This window comes from Polypterus senegalus, chromosome 12, assembly GCF_016835505.1.
Source record: "Polypterus senegalus isolate Bchr_013 chromosome 12, ASM1683550v1, whole genome shotgun sequence".
Classification (NCBI taxonomy): Eukaryota; Metazoa; Chordata; class Cladistia; order Polypteriformes; family Polypteridae; genus Polypterus; species Polypterus senegalus.
This window is the reverse complement of record NC_053165.1, coordinates 115,550,999-115,573,259: the sequence shown is the minus strand read 5'-3', so window position 1 is coordinate 115,573,259 and position 22,261 is coordinate 115,550,999.

The window sequence follows — 22,261 nt, the reverse complement described above, 5'->3', positions numbered from 1 at the left end:
TCATTTCACACTCATTTCCTCCTGCTCTCCTTCTCCCTCTGTTCTTCTCCTTAAGATGTGTCATTTTAAATATATTTGCACAGACACACAGGAAATCAGGATCCTTTTTATCAGTCACTTAAATATTCAGGACCCAAAAGACATTTTATTTATCCGCTGTGTGGATCAGAAGAACAAGCTTTCATTCTCTCCTTCTTTCTTTCTTGAGCAGTTTGGGAAGGTTTGGGAAGGGCTGTGCATCCTGTTGAAAAAATGAAAAGAGCTCTCATGTGCAGTAGGCATATTTTGTTACTTCACACATTTAGGGAGAATATATTTACAAAGTATTTATCCAACGCTATTACTTCTTATGCAGTCAAGCAAAATGACACCTTTTATTGGCTAACTAAAAAATGTACAATATGCAAGCTTTTGAGGCAACTCAGGGCCTTTCTTCGGTTTATATATTGATTCTGATCATTTTTAGAAAACCGTGCACTGTGAAAAACTGAATTATTAAAAGATCTCTTTCCTTAAGTGTTGTAAATTGAACGAATATGCTTTAGACAATATATCAATTGTTTCACCCACCTTTTTATTCAGATCAATTGTAAACTTTGCGTGTTTGCAAGAATGCAGATAAAAGAAGAATGCTCCACTTGTAGTGAGGTCATCAGTGGAGCCCCTCAGGGGTCTGTTAATTCTTTTGATTTACATTAATCACATTGATTTCACTATACTTAGAAAACTTGTGAAATTTACACATGATACTAAAATTGGAGCAATGGTAGCCACTGAGGAGGGAGCAGAAACAATTCAGAATTATTTGGACAAGCTTCAGGATTGGGCAAACAAATGGAAAGTGCACTTTAATGTAGAAAAGTACAAAGTGGTGCACAAAATTTAAGGGTTTATGTTGACAGTCTATTGCATTTTTTGAGCAGGCTACTGGAATAGTTGACAGAAGCAAAGCATCATTTACTTAGACTTTCAAAACAGTTTTAATATGGTCCTACACCACAGATTAATTGTGAAACTAAAAGCTGTTGGCTTCAGAGATAATCTACAAAACTGGATAGCAAGTTGGTTAACTGGTAGGAGTCAAGAATACAAATAAGAGAAGAATGAAACATGGATTGAGGTCATCGGTGGAGTCCCCCAGGCGTCTTTCCTGTCATTAATTTATATTAATGACATACAGTCTGGTGAAGTTAATACATTTGTGAAATTTGCAGAAGTTACTAAAAGTGGAGGGATAACAGATATTGAAGAAGCAACAAAAAAAATTCAAAACAATAATTCTGAACAACATACAGAACTGAGCAAATACTTGGAAAGTACAGTTTAAAGTAGAAAAGTACACAGTTCTACAAATGGGCAAAAGGAACATCAATTATAAATACACAAAGAAAGACTGTCCAACAGAAAGCAATCTCCGAAAAAAAGATTTAGGGGTTTGCACAGTGTCCTTATCATCAAATCAATATGAAGAAGTGATTAAAAAGGCAAATAAAATATTAGGTTATAGCATTACAAACTGTTCACTATAAATCAAGGGACATTATTTTCATACTATATAATGGACAAGTGACACTGCATCTGAAGAATTGTGCTCAGTTTTCGTCATCATGTTGCAAGACAGACATACCAGCACTTGAAGCTGTGCAGAGAAGAGCGGCCAAGTGCAAACCAGGACTTAAGGACATGTGGTACTCTGACGGACTCAGAAACCCATTTAGTCTCAAGCAAAATTCTCAAAGGCATTAATAAAGCAGATCTAGCAGAATTCTTTCAACTTAACAGTGAAATACGTATGCTGGGCCACCAGTGGAAATTAAAGTGAAATACATTTATGACTGAAGCAGAAAAGAATTAGTTTACACAAAGAATTGTGAGAATCTGGAGAAAACTACCAAGAGATGTAGTTGAAGGAAACAACCTTGACAGCCTTTAAGAAGTATTGGGATGAGTTATTGGAAAAGCTTACCTATCAGCTAAACAAGAAAGCTGGATGGACTGAATGGTCTCCTCTTGTCTGTCAAAGACCTTATGGTCTAAGGTTGGATTTTCTCATCAGTCTGAGGGTTCTTCTGGTCCCACCAGACTATTAAGCATAACTAGCAATGGACTGGGGCTCCATAAATGGCAAATGCCTTCACATTATGAAAGGTGTGTTAAGCTTTCACTTTTTAATCTTTGTTAGAGTTTCTTGTTACCATTAAACATTTAAAGTCTGGTGATTTAAAATATATTTTGTTTGCACTGTAATTATAGGGTACAATCCATCCACCCCTCATTGACCTTGCCTAATCCATTTTGGTCACACAGGACAGAGCCTAACCAGACTGCCATTAGCACAAAGTAGGAATAAACTGTGCATCACCCACCACAGCAGAGCATACCTCTAAACTATAAAGTCTCCTTTTAACCTACCATGAGCATCTTTTGAATGTGGGAGAAAAAATAATACATATTTATTTATATATACATATATATATGTATTCTATAATTACTGTTTTCTAAAATGCATTATACTGGGGAAGTTCTCCATTCATCTCAAAATGTATGCATAAGTCAATTATGAGGAAAGCAAACGTAAAAACTGCTGTATTATGATTTTTGTCATGAAACATATGTAAGGTACAAAAGAATAAATAATTCCTAATGTAAGGCATATATGTAAAACAACTGCCTTTTCTTTCCTTCCAAAGATTATTTTAGGCATTAAGGAAGTTTACAATTGTCAAAGTTTGTAGAGCAACCTAACATATGTTTCAAAAATTATTACTTTTTTACTCAACTTTGCGAATCTCTGTGCTAAAAGCTTAAAATATCAGAAAGAAATAGTTAGAAAAAACTAATTAACATCCTTGAAGGGTCTTATTAATTTCAAATGCTCCACATGACATGCAATATATGTCTAAACCCACAGATTAAAAAATGGTTTTATTTTCTTTCAAGAAAGATTCCATTAAAGGTTAAGAAAATAAGCCCAAGAAGAAAAAAAAAAAGTTTTTCACAGCAAAAAAAGCAGCATTTGCCAAACCTCCCAAGCTGTAAGATGTGTTCAGAGAGAAATGAATTTATTACAGTTCTAATTCAATAAATATAAATATTACGGAAGGTGACCTTTCCTGTTGTGTGAAAATAAATCTGAGAATCCACTGTCCAAAATAATGTGGGAAACAATTTTTTGTATGTTTGTTTAAATGTAATTTTCTCTGTAGAAATCACATTAGTTTGTTGCTGACTGTTTAACCTTTTGAGGGTAACAAGATGTTCAGTTTCATCGGACATCTCTGCTACTCCATTATTCACTGAGGGAAAATGGTACAATAATAAAGCCGTTTTCCTTCTTTCATTGACAGAGCTTTCTATTAAAATCAATAACTAATAGTTACATTGTAACACTTGTATTATGCAACATATAATTTTTAATCTAAATTCTGTTCGCCACTGGTTGCCAATGTCTTGTTTTTCACTCGTCAGATTTAGGTCACACAGGTTAAACATGCCTGTTTTGTTATGAATTCAAAAAAAATTAACAGTTGTTTTCTTTTCTGTTCTTGCTAACCTTTTCTTCAAGTCCTTTTAGTTTCAATGTTCATTCCAACTAATAAGATATTTGCTGAAATTCATATAAGATAAGATCTTGTCTTTCAACTTTATGTGGAGCATCAATGTACTGTAATTTTCAATGGAATCAGCTTTTCTTTGTAGTTATTCTATAGTTACTATGGTAAATTACTTTTCAGACTTTCTGATTATTGTCCCTGAGGAGGGGAGTGGTTTGAACAAATTGACTTGCTTGGTTTTTACTTTTATTCTTTCAATTTATAATTTAATGCACATTCTACCTAAACTCAGTATTTGTCTAGTGTCACGCATGTGAGTTTGGGAAATAGCTTAAGAACCCTGTGGATGGTAGTTATTCGTACTGCTTGCTAATGCCTTCCCTCTTCCCACCTCTGCAGAACAGAAGACTGACAGACATTTCACCTGTGATGTCACTTCCATTTTCTGCCCTATTGGATCCGTGTCTTCCTGCCTGGAAGCCATATGACCAGGTGTTAGTTCTGTTTGGAGCCAAACATAAAAGATGTATTTCTTTTCTTTGTGCAAACCTTCAGTTATACAGGTTACTAGGGTGGTGCCCCAACCCTCTCACATTGTTGTGTCTCCTTTTACAATAGATAGATAGATTGATAAGAACCACACTATTTGATAGATAGATAGATAGATAGATAGATAGATAGATAGATAGATAGATAGATAGATAGATAGATAGATAGATAGATAGATAGATAGATAGATAGATAGATATTTGTGACACTATTAAATGTATAGATAGATACTTTTCACATCATAATCTCTGATTTTTATAAGGCAGTAAGCATTCCTTCTTCACTACCTTGTACTCTAAAACATTTTATACCTACAGTACTGTAATAAAATCTACTTTGAAAACAAACCATCTCCTTTCTCAATGAAATAAATGTTTGCACCTTCTGCAAGTGACATGCAGCATGTACTGCATGTGTATCTCTCAATGCTGAAACCCAGCACTAGCCTCAGATGTCCTTATTTTAGGATTATGAATTGTTCACATGTAATAAATTCAACATTAAATTGTTTCAATAATTTTTTTTATGAGTTGTAGTTCTCATTATCCTTTTGTGGAAGTGACAGCTTCACCAAAAAGCTGCTTTTACAATATACACACCAAGATGGAATGAAGGAAAGCTGTAGCCCATTGAAGCCAAATATGCACATGTTGGGCCTCAGTCATTCTGCATTCATGTCTACATCTCATGCACACATTTTACTAAATCCTAACACTTCTTAGAGTGCCATATTCAGATTGGGTATGAGCTGTATTAAATAATATTCAAAGGCATTAACGTGATACATTCATTGTTTGATTAGGAGTAAGGTAGGGGTCAACTGTATTTGCTCTTTCCAAGTCAATTTAGTTTTTATGTATTTACTTGACTGCTTTATATTTGCTATAATCTTTGTAACAGATTTGTTCAACTGTGTGAATTAATTTTTTATACATTTATGTTGGTCATTGCTATAATGTATAATGTACTATTAACATTGATTGATTCATAATTTTATACAAGCATTTTTTATGCTTTTCAATGAATAATAATGGTCAGTTCTACCTATTGATTTTAGTTTAAAATATAAATATTTTGGCACATAAACTGTTAAAGCATTAAAAATAGTATAGTTCAAAAGCACTTTCTAAATGTACAGTGACATTCTTATTTAAAATGTTACATACAGCAGCTCTAATAATGAACCTCTCATCATTAGGTTTTTTCCAATATGGAATAAGTAAGCTGTCAGTGTTTATTAAAAATCCCAGTCAATATTAATAGAGTTGATGATGTTTTTCATCAAGCAATAATCCAAAAATAATGAATAAACCTTGAATCTTAATGTCAAAATATCACCTTGAAGAAAACACTATGCTAAAAAATAAAATCAATCTGGAGCACAGGGTCTTTTTGCCAGAAGCATTGCATTTTCTTTAAATAACATTTCTACAGTTCTGTTCAAGCCACCTGCCATTCCTTTATGGAGTGTGCAATACAAACAATACACAAAATGAAATGCAATCTGTTTCGATAGAGGAGCTGTGATGACCTCCGCCAGCCGCCAGTGTTCCGCTCCTGTGATGTTCGCAGTATTCAGACACCTTCACTCGTCCAAAAAAACAACCCCTTTATTTATTCAGAATAACCTGTTAATAAAAACTCAATCTACTGGTCCATGGAGAAGCCTTTTGTATTTTGATAAAATATGATTTTTATACCTTGAGGGTCAACACCCTCATGTGTGCTTGTGCATTTAGTCTGCCAGGAAGCCAATTAGTGGAAATGTGAGTTCTATGGTTCAGAACCAATGTATATCTATGAATCTGGTTTGATGTGATTTTTTTTTCCTTTCTAAGGCGTAACTCTGCAGCCTTATGAGATTAAAAGTACAAGGATCAGATTCTGGTTGCTTTAATCGAGCACCTTGCTATCAACCTTATAATTTTCTGCCTTCATGCACAGCCACTTTCAACGAATTTAAATTAGAATGACTCTGATAATTTCACTTCATAGCTTGGGTAATTGTTATTGGACTCAATTATCTTTTTCAAGATTGGGTAGCTTGTGTTTTGTGTGTGTGTGTGTTTGAGGTGTGTGTGTGGCATGTCTATATCTGTGTGTTTGATTGTTTTTGTTTTTTTTCCTATTTGAGTATTTTTTTCCTTCTGTCTTCTATCCTATTTACAATTTGGTATTCTTCTTTAGTGTTTTCTTCCTGTTTCTTTTAAACCTACATTGCTCCTGGACTATGAATTAGGGATAAAGTATGATGTTTAAAAATTTGCTTGATTAGTTTTCAAGCTGAATTTTATAATGTTTCCTTTACAATTTAGTGTTAAATAGTATGTTCAATAATGATTGCACACACAAATGTAAATTATTTTGGTAATTTAAAATTATATAAAGTTTCTGAAACCCAAGAATGTAAAACATGTAAAATATGCACATTCTTATCAAGATAATGTTTATCTCAACAGTACAGAAGAATGGATATGTTGATATTTGATGTGAAAACTAAGAAGAGTTTAGCAAGTATAAAACACAAAAGTATGTTGCTTTTTCTATGTATTTTAATTTAATTTAACAGTTCTAAAGGCATACAACAAAAACTATATATGTGGTTCAGTGGGTAATTATTATCACTGGGAGAGATAGTATATATATTTATTTATTACAAGATAAAATGTTACAAATATATTCAAATTAACATATTTAGAAGCAATCTGTTAATGAGTAAATATAATTTACAATCCATTGACTCATTACTCGACACACAGTATTTTTCAATATACTTAATCATATTTTAAAAAGTACATTCAAAACTGGAGGTGCATCCATCTTGAACAGACTCCATGAATTTTCAACGAAGCCCCAACTAACTTTTTTTTTGGAATTTTTGGAATATTTCAATGTACTGGGTTTCCCTTTGAGGTTCACCATACCCTTTGTAATTGTCTGTTTTCTTATTTTAATGGCATAGTCGGCAGGATCAATCAGGGAAAAGAGAGAACCCCAGGAAGTCACAGACTTGCTCCAGAAGATGGCTGCTCTTCCGGTTTTGATGGCTCCTAGGAGGAAGAGACGGGTCCAGGTGGAATGACCCCAGAAGTGACGTCATGGTTGGAAACACATCAATCTTCCTTTCTGCAGAGGGGAGAGGAGAAGAGAAATTGTTATTGCTTAGTGCCCTTGTGTGTTCCTGGGGAGTAATACAATCAACCAAGCCCTTAAGTTGTTCCCCAAGCATGCACGTCATCCATCCACCCATCTATCCATTCAAGTCTCCACCATTTCTATTTTCTGACAAGCAGCTCCATTGATAATTATGCTTCATTTATAAATTTTACTGATATTTTTGTTTTCAAAGATTTAACAGAGGAACATTCTCTATAGGATTCAAATTTATTTTGTAGGTGCAGTGGGTTGCAGTGCTGCCTTATACATGTCTAACATCCTGGGTTTAAATCTTGTCATTCTTTACATGTTAATGTAGAGTCTGCATGTTCTTTCCATGTCTGCATAACGTTCCTTCCAGATACTCCCATTTTCCCAAACGTGAGCAGGTTAGGGTAATTGATAACAGTCTGGCTGCAGTGTGAGCATGAGTGTGCATGTATGCTTGATTGAACCCTGTGATGGAGTGATGGCCTGTGTAGGGTGATTTCCTACCTTGTGCCCTATGCTGTAGCACCTCCATTAAAGTGAATGAAGCAGTCTTAAGATTGAGATTTTTAAAGTCATACTTGCATTTATACATACAGGCTAACAAAAGAGCTACCGCTGAAGTTGAATTTACAGTAAATATGTTAGTTTTGATAAAATACTAATGTAATTCAGATTTGACTTCTTAACAATATAATAAAATGTCCAGTGCATTTTTTAATAATTCTGGCCCAGTTGTTTTGAATGCATTTCACATAAATAACATCTCCATTCGAAATGTTTTTGCATTTTGGTATGTATGGAGTTGAGTTTGCATGTTTACTCTGTAATCTTGAGAATTAGACTGGTGTGCAATATTTAGACTTTTTTTGTGAATAAGAGACAGTCCTGTGTTTCTCAGGGAGAAATGAGCTTACATGAGACTTAGTCTAGAAAATACCCAATAAAATGGATTGGTTGGGTGAAATATGTTTTGTTTTCCAAAAAAGCTCATAGAATTCCTCCATGTATTAATGCAAAGGTTATCATTGATTATCACTTTGTTTGAATTGTACAGCAGTTGATATATTTTTATTTGCACTGTCCTGATTTAGTTTGGTAATGATTAAACTTAAAGCTACCCAGGAGAATGGTCATTAAAACATATAATTGTGTAATTGATGTGATAATTACTTCTGTTTGCATAAGGCTTGGGTTTCTAGCATAGCTGACACAAAGACAACAATTTGTTAATAGCTAAAGAAGTCAGGTGTACAGTTTGCATCTTAGTTTTAAGTAAATACAAAGACATTGTGTATGTAAATCTGTCTTTTATCAACTGCATAAATCTATTCTTAACTAGCTTCCACCTTTGCCCTCACGCTTTTATCAGCTGTTCCTGTTTTTGCATCAGAAAGCAATCGAGAAGGAGAATTATTATTTTCTGAATGAAAAGAGTGTAGTGTCGTTGTAAAATATTTATCTTAATTACATCTGTACTGCTGTAAAATTAATGTATGTACCTGATACAGCTTTAATTTTCACATATCCCTATAAGACAAAAATATAATTTGGGAATCTTTCACTCGACAGTGATTTGAAAAAATGCAGTTAATGATCCTCATCATGATGTGGAAATCCACCCTACTCATCTGAAAGTAGTGGTATTGTAGTCAAATATATGATTGAATCATAGTAGAAAATAACCCTTTAAATTCAAAATACATACAGTAAGATTCATTAAAAGAAATGCAAACTGCATTTTAAATGTTGTTGTTAAGACTGAACTACCAAACACATCTACCTCTGTCATTTTCTTTTTTCTAAATGGCACACTTTGCTTTCTTCTTTGTTATCTGTCTTTCCAGATTGTTTCAATCCTTTACATATTTATTATTTTGTATTGGGCTGATGCCTGTATCTAACATGACTTACAAAATCCAGGTATACTACAACATCTTTGCCTGGGTAGTGACTTCCTTAGGGTATCTCAGGATCTTACAAGGTGCATTGAACTGACAACACTGGGGTTTAAAGCCCAGTGCACTAGCCGCTGTGTAACACTGCTAACCCTTACTTTTAAAAGATAAACACTGAGCTGACAACTGTATTGCCAGTTTTGATATATACACTGTATATACTCATCTTGTCAGCTTGCCCTCATTATAATGTAGTGTAGCTATGATTTTACTATTTCCTTCCCAGGACACCCACCAACATCTCCCCAGTCCCCCAGGGCTCCTTTCATGTGGCTACTGGTACTGTCATCTGCTTTATGTACTGTTACTGCACATTCACACCACTGGCTCTGTCTGACATCACTCATTTGTAGTCAAAAGGTAACACCATCTGTGCTCAGTTTCCCCAACAATCCAAGCCAAGATCCTTCAGGAGGCTCACTGGTGACCACATATGTACTGAATGCACAAAATGGCAGCAGTCAGAAATAAAAAAAAAAGAATCAGGAAATAAAGAATGGAATCATGAATTAGCCAAAGTCAAAAACCAAGAATTAAATAATGTAGAAAACAAGCTTTATATGCAAAAAAAAACCCAACTTTACCCAGGAGGTGAGGCAAGAGAATCAAAAACGAAAGAACTAACCCAAATGCACAATATGTGAAAAGGACAGAAAATGAGTCATAACTAGAGATCAGAAAATAACACTATGGGCTTTGGAGCTGTATCCACAAACTTGGACAAACCAGGAAGTGTTATACAATTGTGGCAATGACGTCACACATCACACACATTAGGTTGGCAAGCCTAGAAACCTTCTGGTAACTAAGAAAACACAAGTCATACAATAGCAGCACTCACATCAAAAACAAAATGTTGCCACGGGAGAGCATTATCCACTTTCAACTTAGTTACAACATATTTAACTTATAAAAAAAAATTAAAACCACTGGATTTGTAAAGTTCTAAACTCCCCATAATGATATTTAAACAATTCTTTGAGGCCAAGAAAAACTATAAAAATTTAAAAACAGAAGTCCAATCATGACATACCCAGGCCCGTGGATTTAAGCAGCAGAGATGGGCCTTTAAAGAACTTGCTGGTTAAAGGCTCTATGTCCATGCCCCCCTTTCTATGCTCTACACCAGAATGAATGGAGAAAAGGGTTGCTCATGAAAATTTAAGTACTAATGATGATGTGTCACAAAAACGAGACATAAACAGATAAAGGTTTGAGGCAGCCACCCGTATAATATGGTATCCGGCTGCAAAAGTCGTTTTTATCAGATAAACAGCACTGAAGTGCATACAACTGAGTCTAGAACAAGACTGAGGTAAAAGGGAAAAGGGGCAGGCTTTTAACGGGGAAGACAGGAAGTGAGGTCATAAGGATCGGGCACGTGTTCTTCATTCATTGGATCGAGCCCGGACGTGACGTCAGAGGGGCCGGAGCTGGTAAGGTCTAGTTCCATTGGCTCGGTCCCGGAAGTGACATCAAGAGAGCCAGGTGGAATCTCCCGGGAATGGTCTACAGGAAAGGGAGAAAAAGAGTCAGTGCACTCTGCCACATCCCGGCATGCCTCAGAACTGCCTTCACTCAAGCCCTTTAGCTGCCTCCCATGCACACATGTGTGACAGCTGATTTTGTTTGTGGTGAAACACAATTTGCTTCACAAACTTTCAAACTTATGGAAATTGTTTTGCTTATTACTATTTAAATTGTAATATCAGTTCTAAAGGCTATTCAGGACATTGCAAAAAATCTAAACAAATGCTAACATGTCAGTCTAATGCTAAATGGTGAAAGAGGTAAGCATGGATGTCCTCATTAATGAAGTTTGGGAAAAATTAATTCTTTCACTCATAACTACACCAAAAGCCCTACTCCTTCAATCCTTCCCCAAAAGCAATGATCCATGCAGTTTAACTTTTAACACTGTTTTAACACACAAATCAGGTAAAATCACAACAAGGGTCTCTGGTTCACTTTAATGAAGGCAGGAATAGACAATCCTCTTATCCATGCTGAATTCCTCAGGCTGTCCAGATAAATAAATGTACTGTTCTGCTGAAACCACAAATAGCCGGGTATCATCCAACAAAGGTCAAGCCAGTGTGTAATGGCCTTGGCATACCCTTTTCCCAATGTTATGTTCTAAAAAAGTTAATCTTATTGCTAAACACACGCATTGATTACACACAGGTAAGTAACTTCTGTTCCCTGAAGTTTTTAGCAATTCACTCTTCCTTTTGTTTATGGCAGGTTATTTCTTTCAAATTATTTAATTTAATGACTGACTTTGGCCTTAACTTCCATCCATCCATTATCCAACCTGCTATATCCTAACTACAGGGTCACGGGGGTCTGCTAGCGCCAATCTCAGCCAACACAAGGCAGGAAACGAACCCCAGGCAGGGCACCAGCCCACCGCAGGGCACACACCAAGCACACATTAAGGACAATTTAGAATCACCAATGCACCTAACCTGCATATCTTTGGACTGTGGGAGGAAACCAGAGTACCCAGAGGAAACCCATGCAGACACAGGGAGAACATGCAAACTCCACGCAGGGAGGACCCAGGAAGTGAACCCAGGTCTCCTAACAGCAAGGCAGCAGCGCTACACTGCGTCATCGTGCTGCCCTGGCCTTAACTTACTTAATAATAATAATAATCATAATAATAATAATAATAATAATAATAAAGTTGCACTTACAAAGTGCCTTTCACAAACCTAAGGTCGTTTTACACACAGAGTAAAAAAAAATATCGCACAGAGGACAAAAGTTTGTAGAAGAGGAAAGGTTTGAGTTGAGATTTAAAGGCGGAGGAAGAGGAGCAATCTCAGAGAGATTGAGGAAGAGAGTTCCAGAGTTGAGGGGCCATAACACTGAAGGACCTGCCTCCCAGGGTAAAGAGTCTAGTGTGTGGGACAATAAGGAGATTACTATTCGAGGACCTGAGAGAGCAACAAGGAGTGTAAGGAGCTAGGAGCTGAGTGTGGTAGAGAGGGGCAAGGTTATGTAGGGCTTTGAAGGTGAGAAGCAGAATCTTGAATTTAATTCTTGATGGAACAGGTAACCAGTGCAGTTGGGAAAGAACAGGTAAGATGTGAGCAAAATGCTTTGTGTGGGTGAGGACTCTTGCTGCCGAGTTCTGAATGTACTGTAGCTTCTATATAGATTTTGCAGGGAGACCAATGAAGAGGGAATTACAGTAATCAATACAAGATATTATGAAACAATGAACCAGAGTTTGATCATCATTAAAGGACAGAAATGGACGTAGGTGGGCAATGTTATGGAGATAACAGAATTAAACTTTGGAATGAGACCTAATGAGACTTCTGCTCTTCTGCTTTCTGCTGTGATTTCAGCCATATGAACAACTGTATTTTTGTTAAAAACAGTATATACTACTGTATTTATACCATGTTTATAGCAAATTAAACAGCAAATCATAATGACATACTAATCACTGAATGTTTTAACTCAAACCTAGATGCAGTACTGCTTTATAAAAGGTTTTATCCTCAGACGGACCTACAGTAAAATCAATTTAGTAGTAATGAAGCAATTCTGTATTTCCACCCACGAAACTTGTAACATATTTTTTAAGCATACTTGTATTTCATTTGACTGATTTGTTGGTGGCCTCACATAAGGCCTCCTGGTGTTTACTTGTCCTCTCATGATTCATTGTCAGATTCTTTTCCAATATTCTGTTGAAAATAAGAGCCATGTTACTTCATTTTCCCGATCACCAAATTTTATTAGTCTGAAGAAAATCATAAGAAGTTTCTGAAGGATGGCAGCATAGTCTAAAATCAAAGGTCGTCTTAATTGTTACCGTGCAGTATAATGGAATCTCATAGAGTATGTGTGCTTACATTCAGAAATGACTTTTTATCTTTTTATGAAAATAAATAAGTAATTGGTTCCATCTAAAGAACACAGGAAACACATCACCTGAGGCAGCTTTAATTTTAGATGATGTAAATCTACATTTGTGGTGATGTAAATGTTTGTGGAAAGGAGCAGAGTTTAGAAATGATAGAGCACCGAGCAACACAGCATTGATGCAGCCCTGGGGGTGATCTGTGGCATGGCTTGTTTAGTATAATTACAAAATTACTTTAATGAATATCAGTCTGATGTTATTTTTGACACTAATCACTGAGTCAAAAAAGAGCATCGGGTTCTTATCACAATAACTCTTTGTGCTTTAATATCATCCATTTTCTGCAATGGGCCATATAGACCTGTTCAAAGATGCTTCCTGACTTGTGTTCAGTGCTGAAAAGTAGGCTGCATGAACCTGTAGTGGAGTAAGTGGTTTTAGAAAATGAATAAGTAATTCAGGTAAATTGATTTGTATTTGGTTTAAAATAAAATTAAGCTATATACTTTAACATGTTCTTGTTTATCATGGCGCTGGAGAGTTGAGACAAGTTACATACTGGGACATGAAAATTTAAGAATTTTGATGTGCTCAGTATACATGACAATCCGATTACTACTACTACTACAACTATGAATCCCTCTTTTTGAAATAGCCATTTCAGTCTGTCTGTCCGTGTGTCAGTCACATGAATCAACTTGGTATGGTGTGATTCAATTTTGATTAAATTTGGCGCATTAATTATTCAAAGAAATTTTTTGAGACTATTCAATTTCTGTTGAGATATCTCAAACAAAATCTCCCATTGAATCTGCAAACTCGCATGTCTTAAAACAGAGAAACATTCTTCACAACTTCAGTTTCAATTTTATCTTAAGAGTGATTACACCAACTTGTATTTTTTCCTCTTCTTCACCTCCAGTAGTCACTAGTGACAGCAAACAGATCCCCATTACAAGTTAATATAACACCAACTGACATCATGCATGGGGTAGGAAGTTACTCTCTGTTATGAGCTGCTTACGCACACAGGGGTGGGTGGCCAATCCTCTGGCAGCAAGTCCAACTGGCTTGGAACGTGGAAAACTCTGCATTAGCAAATTGTTTCTACTTTATGATGTCTTCCAGGCTGATTCAGCACAAATGGAAGAGAACCAATGCATTAGCATCTCACTCCTTCCAATGCTTTAAGTCATATCAGATAAGTTAAATGATCTTCCTAACAATAAAATGTATAAAATGCAAGCAATTAAAATAAAAGGTTATCTTAATGAAGTCTATGAATGAAGTACCCTATGGCATGTAAGATCAATCATTACATAGAGTAAATAAATCAACTATTGCTTAGATTTTACTGTACACTAAACCAGCCTAATTATAATGATTTACTACAGTTTACAATCAGAGTGCCACATTTACCTGGTATCCATAATGGTCAGATGCTGTGATAAACTTTGCCCTTCACTTTTGTTCTTCCTCAAAATTTTGTCATAACGTCCCATTTCCAAGAAAATTACTATGACCAGACATGCTCAAGAAAAAAAGGAATTAATTAAAAAAGAATTACATAAGGTTTTTAATTAATTTATTTAGGTTATGTTAATTGGCAATTGCAGTTTGTCACTGTGTATGAATATGATGCATTTGTGTGTGAGTGTGAGTTGTCCCTGTGATGGAGGAAACTCCTTTCCAGGCCAGTATTCAGCAATTTGCCCAATCCTAGTTGGACAGCCTGTAGCCCCTGGACCAGTAAAACGGATTAAGAAGGTTCCAGAACCTTTGTACTGAACTCAGTCCTCTGAGAACTACAGATTTCACAGTCCTCGAACATGTGTGAATGTAACCCCATATGTACAGTCTAATTTGTTGATAAAATGGGCTCTCATTAAACTGAAAAAAAATGTTCTTGGATTAACTTTATTGACCACTTTGTCTTTTACACAGAGGAGGTTTAATTCCCTGATCTGTCAAAGTGGGACATGCATTTCAGTCCCATAATGTACTTTCTTGCTCTTTGCAGCACATCTGCATACCTTTGCATACCACTTCTTTTTATTAAATGCACATATCAGAAGTGTCATTTCAGTTTTAAAAATATATTTTTAATTTTACACACATAAAGTGATTGAACTGTAGTATGTTGTAGTAACCCTTTGTACCTGTTGTATAACCTTTTGACTAAACTTAAATCTACTGTGAGACCTTTCCCATCAAAGAGTCCTTGCCATGGTCGTTCCCAGATATTGAGGGTATCTTTGTATTCCGTTTAACAAAACACCAGATGAAGTTAGCCATGCAAACCTCCTGGTCAAGGGCAAATTCCAGTTGAGTCCTGTTGATATCATTGGAAAAGTGAAGAAACCTAGAAATGTGAAAGCACTGTGTTTAGAATTAGAACAATTTTGCAGAAATTTAATTAAGCATAGATATATGTTAATGTGTATTTCTTAAATTCTAAAAGGTTTGCATTTGAATTTTGGTACCCAATTTAAGTTTTTAAGGTTTTCTAATCTAATGTATCAAAAAATGAGTGAGGGTGGCAGTTGTCAGTTTTTCCAATTTGTTTTGGTTATGAAGAATGGAAAGATGGCTATTTACACAGCAGAAATAATATGCAATGACATTAGTTATTATGAAAAATTTTGCATTAAAACATTTAGAATGATTGGCTTATATGTCCTACATTTTAATTAAAACAGAATTTTATTGAAAACATTGTAGGTGATTAAAAACTTCACTTGTGGATACCTTCATACAGTACAGTGTATTTAGGGTCTTTATACTTCTCTGACGTATACAGCGGGACAGACTTAAAAAGCTGATAGAATACTTGATTGGCTTTATAATTATTTTAACATGTATTAAAACACTACTCCTTGAGTCATATTTTTCCAACCAAACATTTAACTGGAGCATCTCGCAAAAATCTTCATGTAACAATGACAGACTGGTTTTGTGAACAAGTTTTTCTTCATACTAACACTTCCAAAACCTGAAATCTTGTACAAGATAAATTTATTATTAATTAATTAATATTAATATGGTGGAGGTTTATTACTGTATTTGAAATCAAGAACCACTACTTTTGGGAATGATTTATTTTGCCCTAAAGAAAGAATTGTGTTTTTGACGGAAATATAAAAAAATAAATTTGAAAACATCCTGTATCAATTTAAACCATTTTACATATGAAACCTACATTTCCATTGCCTGACCCTGAAGTGGATTAATGAGGACTGAGAATATTTTGTTGTGCAACATTTCCGGATCTATCTGAGCTGTCCCAACCTTGTCACAGAGTTTAACTTTGATAATTTTCCCCCTGCCAAGGCCAAAGAGCAGTTGCTGCTGAAAAAGAACATCACAGGCAATAATGCAAAGAATGTCCTGCTCTTCCTCCGAAGGGTTAATTCAATCACACTGAAGCTCTTTGCTCTGTTGCCTGCTCTCCCATCACACTTTGGGCTCAGTCGTGCATCCCTTCATTCATGGCACCTTTGGCTTCTCAATAGAAGCCAATTTGTTAGAATCTTTCACAGGTCAGGGACTGTCTGAAAGCAAGGAGGGAGCTTTGGCCACCAGAAAAATAAAGCCATCTTCTCACGGGCAAATTAAATGTCTGCCACTCTTTATGACCAAAGCTATATAATATATAAATATCTGTTTCTTCCTATCTGGAGAGTGCACTTGAGATATTGTCACCCAGCCCAGTTAACACAGGTTAATAGATTGATTCCGGTGACACGACTCATAATGAACAGTAAATTGTTTTATCTCTTAAGTCTTATTTGGTCAGCCAGGAAAACATATGAGGTAATATGGCTGGGACTAAATGGAGCGTATAATAGATCTCTCGCTAAAGCATAAGGATAGAGGTGACGGCAGTGCTATGATTAATGAAAATAATAATGGTCTTGAAATTGAAATTTTTCTAATTTTTCCTCTCTCTTGTTCCCTCTATGTCAAATATATCCTCTATGTTCAGGTAGATGATGATTTGTGCCTGATTGTTGGGGTCAAGCTTTTCTTTCCATTATCAGCTTCTTGATGCAGAGAAGGAAAGAAAGAAAGAAAGAAAGAAAGAAAGAAAGAAAGAAAGAAAAATACAGTCCATATACCATTTTCACAGTTTTAAATTTTTAAATGTCCAACTAGTCACTTTGTTCTTAGAATGTATAATAATGCCTTAGAAGTGTTGCATCTGTTAATTGAAAAACACTCATCCAGCCTTTCAATATGTCCAGAACATTTATATGCCATAGATGTGACATACACTACATGTCAGATCTAATATAAATATGTAAAACTCAAGTGTGAAAACCCCATTAAAGGGCACAGTCAACCAGCCTAAAGCCTTAAACTGAGCTGGTTGATTCTGCTTTCTAAGATATTTCCAATTAAAAGTGTTATTTTAGGTCAAGAGAGAGTGGGGTGAGGTGTACAATACCTTAATCACTAGTTATGCTATACAATGAAAAACCATGACCAATAGTTTAAGAAATAAATGTTATGCAAAAAACATTAAAGATTAAATAATCTGAAATATTTAAACTGAAGATGTTGGTTGTACATTGTACTGCATTGTATTATTTATTTATATGTTTTCTTTTCAGCATTGAATGAGCCTGGCTTATGGTTCTCTCTTTCTCTTCCCTGGATTGCCAGCAGAATGCCCTTAAGTAATGCAGATTTTGTGTTTTCTTAAGTGTGTGTTTGTTTTTCTGGCACAAATAAAACTCTTGAATCTTTTATCTTAAGAAGTATTCCTGTTTAATTATCACAGATTTAGGTCACATATCAATTTATCAGTTTATTGTGCCTCTACATATAGTATTTACCCACTTGAAAGTTTTCACATCTTATTGTTATACAACATTGTATCACAATGGATTTAATTTGGCTTTTTTAATACTGATGGACAGGAAAAGACTCATTCATGTCAAAGTGAAAACAGATCACTAACAAATTTTCTAATTTAATTACAAATGTAAAACACAAAAAACTTAATTCACACCTTTCAAGTCAGTTGGCAGCTATGACAGCCTTAAGTCAGTGTGCCCAGCTTTCTATCAGGTCGGCACATCTGGACACTACACTTTGTTCCTCATTCTTCTTTGCAAAACTGCTCAGAAACTTTGTCAGGTAGCATGGGGCTCACAAGTGAAAAGCCTTTTTCAAGTCCAGCCACTTCTTGTCAATTAGACTGAGATCTGGACTCTGACTCGGCCACTCCAGGTCATTAATATTATTGTTTTGAAGCCATCCCTGTGTAGCAATATATTTGGAGTCATTTTCTTCCTGGAAAACATATCTTCTCCCAAGGTACAGGTTTTCTGCAGGCTACATCAGGTTTTCTCTGAGCATTTCCCTATATTTTGCTGAATTCATTTTACCTTCACAAGCTTTTCAGGGCCTGCTGCAGAGAAGCATCCTCACAGCATGATGCTGCCACCACCGTGCTTCACAGTGGGGATGGTCTGTTTCTGATAATATATAGTGTTCAAACACAGAGTTTTGTCTTAATACCAAAAAAGTCAATTTTGGTCTCCTCAGACAATAGAATCTTCTTCCAGCTGACAGCAGAATTTCCCATGTGCCTTCTGTCAAGGCTTTTTTTTTTAACAGAGTCTTTGTTTTTGCCGTTCTCCCATAAACCTACAACCTGTGATACATGCAGGCAACAACAGTTGTCGTCTGCACAGGCTTTCCAATCTCTGCCAGTGTAGCTTGTAAATCTTTATGAATTGTCATTGGTTTCTTGGTGGTCTCTTCACTTAGTGTTTGTGAATGGCCTGCTTTACACAGATTTACAGCTATGCCATACTCTTTCCACTTCTTAATGATTGCTTTAACTGGACTCCAGAACATTTTCAGTCACGTGAATATTTTGTTGTTTCCATCTTGCTTTTCAATCATCTTTTCATGGAGTTGCTTGGAGTGTTCTTTTATCTTCACTGTGTAGGTTAGGCCACCATACTGACTCACCACTAGTTGGACCTTCCACATAAGGTGCATTTATACTACAGTCATTTGAAACCACAGACAGATGAACTCCATTGAACTAATCACATGACCTCTAAAACCAATTGGCTGCACCAGTGATGACTTTGGTGTGTCAAGAGAGTGAATACTAATTTGATCAATTATTTTATGTTTTATATTTAACATTAAAGAGTACTTTTCTGATGATTAGTGTCAAAAAGCAAAATTAAATCAACTGTGATTAAATAATTTATAACAACAACACATCATAAACAACTTATTAAGAGGGTGAATACTTTCTGTAGGTATTGTATCATAATATTCAAACATGCTTAATCCAATTCAGTTCCTAGAAGACCAAGTCTGTTCTGAAAGCTTTGACCATAAAGCATTAACTAGCCCTGAAGATGACATTGGTCAGTCACAGGCAAACTCACAAAAAGACAAATTGAAGATGGAGCCAATTTAAAATTGCTACACATCTGTCACAAAAAAAATGTGGGAGTGTCTAAATTGCTCTGACATGGATTGTACAGGCAGGGAAAGACAAGACTGTTGCACCATCCTTAACTAAACCCCTTTTGTTTTCCACCATAGGACAATGTGGGCATTGCTCATTCTGCCAGGCCTTTGTAGCATACCAGCCCTGTTAAGGCAGCAGATTTAACAGAAACCCATCGGGGCCTTCCCCCACTTACATTCCAAACGTAGTGACTGAACCCTAGCTATTACCAGCATCTGCCTGGACTTCATCTGATAACAAAGGTGTAAATCAGTGTTGAACTGGCATCTTTCCAGAGGCCCCTTTGCAGACTTTCAGGCTAGAAGTTGCAAAATGAACTCAAGCAAGAACACAGACCTATAATTCAAGGAATGATAACTGGGATTGACAGAATAACTAGCCTATGAGAAGACACTGCCTTTCTAATTGGAAGTGACTTTAATCCAATCACAAGGTGATTGAATTTCTTCCTAAAACATAGCTGCACACATACTCCTGGGGAAAACACTCTGACACTCTTGCTGATTCTTGAGGAGAATTCTGAGGAAACTCTCAGGAGAGCACTCTGTCCCCACTCTCTAAAATGGTCTTCTAAAATCTCTCTGAAACTAAAGGCAGATAGGCCTGCCTTTGGGAAACTAACAATATCCTTTCTCTTTGTGGACCAGTCTGCCAAGTCAACACTGTGTGCAATTAGCTGGAAAAGGCTGAGAAATAGTCTTTACTTCAAGAATGGAACTTCAGTATCTAAATTCTTGTGCCAAAAAGAGTAATGACTTTCCCTATGAGGTTGCAGATGCCACAAAGGGCCTAACTGAGGAAAGAGCTATGCACACTACAGACAAAGGATCATACAGCAAAGAGGAAGAGCTCACTTCAACACAAGAAAAATCCTCCACTTGAACCTGGAGCAGCAACAAACCAATAACTTAAAGACATGGTATTGTAAAATTAAAATTTATTTGTGCCAAGATAAATTAGAACCCTAAAAAGCAAGTAAACAGTAAACCTCTCAGTGTTACAGTAAATATTTATCTGTGTAGCCTGTCTATATATATATATATATATATATATATATATATATATATATATATATATATATATATTAGCAAAATACCAGGCAGCGGAGAAGTAGTGTGTTAAAGAAGTTATGAAAAGAAAAGGAAACATTTTAAAAATAACGTAACATGATTGTCAATGTAATTGTTTTGTCACTGTTATGAGTGTTGCTGTCATATATATATATATATATATATATATATATATATATATATATATATATATACACACACACACATATAAACATATATACATATGTTTATATGTATATATTGTGGTCCCCGGCCGGGCAGAGGAGGGCTTGTGCCTCCTCCAGACCGCAAGGGGGCATCCGTCCTGGTTATGTTGGGGGCCACCGCCAGGCGGCACCCCGGTGCTGGAATATCCCGTGTGGTCCCCGGCCGGGGCTGGAGCCCAGCCAGGACGCCCAGGAGGACCAGAGGAGGGCTTGTGCCTCCTCCAGACCGCAAGGGGGCAATCGCCCTGGTTGTATTGGGGGCCAGGCGGCGCCCAGGTGCCTGAGGAACCCTGGAGCCCAGCACTTCCGCCACACCAGGAAGTGCTGGGGGGAAGAGAACAGGGGAAACCCGGACGGCTTCCGGGTGCACAGCCGGCAGTTCCGCCACACAGGGGTGTGTCCAAGGGGGAGTGCCAGGAAACAGCTGGAGCCCATCCGGGTTCCTACTTAAGGGGCCGCCTCCCTCCAGTCATTAGTGGATGTCGGGTGGAAGAGGACAGAGCTGGAGAGAGGACGGGAGGTGGTCGAGAGAGAGGCACAGTGACTGAGAGTGTGGCCTGGATAGTTGGGGGAACGGTGCGAGAGGCACTGGGGTGCGTGAGCACAGTATTGTAAATATTATTATAAATAAATAGTGTGTGGTGGAACTATGTTGTCCGTCTGCCTGTGTCCGGGTCCCAGTCCACACTATATATATATATATATATATATATATATATATATATATATATATATATATATCTATATATATATATATATATATATATACACATACATATACACACATATATATATATATATACATATACACATACATACATACATACATACACACACACACACACACACACACACACACACATATATATATATATATATATATATATAATGGAAACCGTTCCCCCAAACACAGACAGACTGACACCAGGATGTCCTAAACACACTCCTTTATTTTATCTTTGAGCACCACAATACCTTCTCTCACCAACTCTCTTGCTTTCTTCCTCTTTCTCTTTCTGTTCTTCTTTCTCTTCTTCTTTCTCTCTTTCTTTCTTTCTTTCTCTTTGACCTCCTTCCTCCTCCTCACAAGCTTCGTCTCCTTCCTCCCAACTCTGGCTCGTCTACTAGAAGGAGGCGGCCCCTTTTATCATGACCCGGATGAGCCCCAGGTGCTCCCCTTGACGTCATTTCCTGGTGTGGCGGAAGTCTTAGGAAAGCACCTGGAAGCACTCTGGGTCTTCTTGGAATTATTTCCGGCAGCACTTCCTGGTGTGGCAGAAGTGCTGCCATCCAGGATTCCCTCACTGTCCGGGCACCCCCTGGCAGTGCCCACGTCCTCTCACAAGTGTCCCAGGTCACTCCTTGTGGCCCCCAAATAGGCCCGGGCGGCTG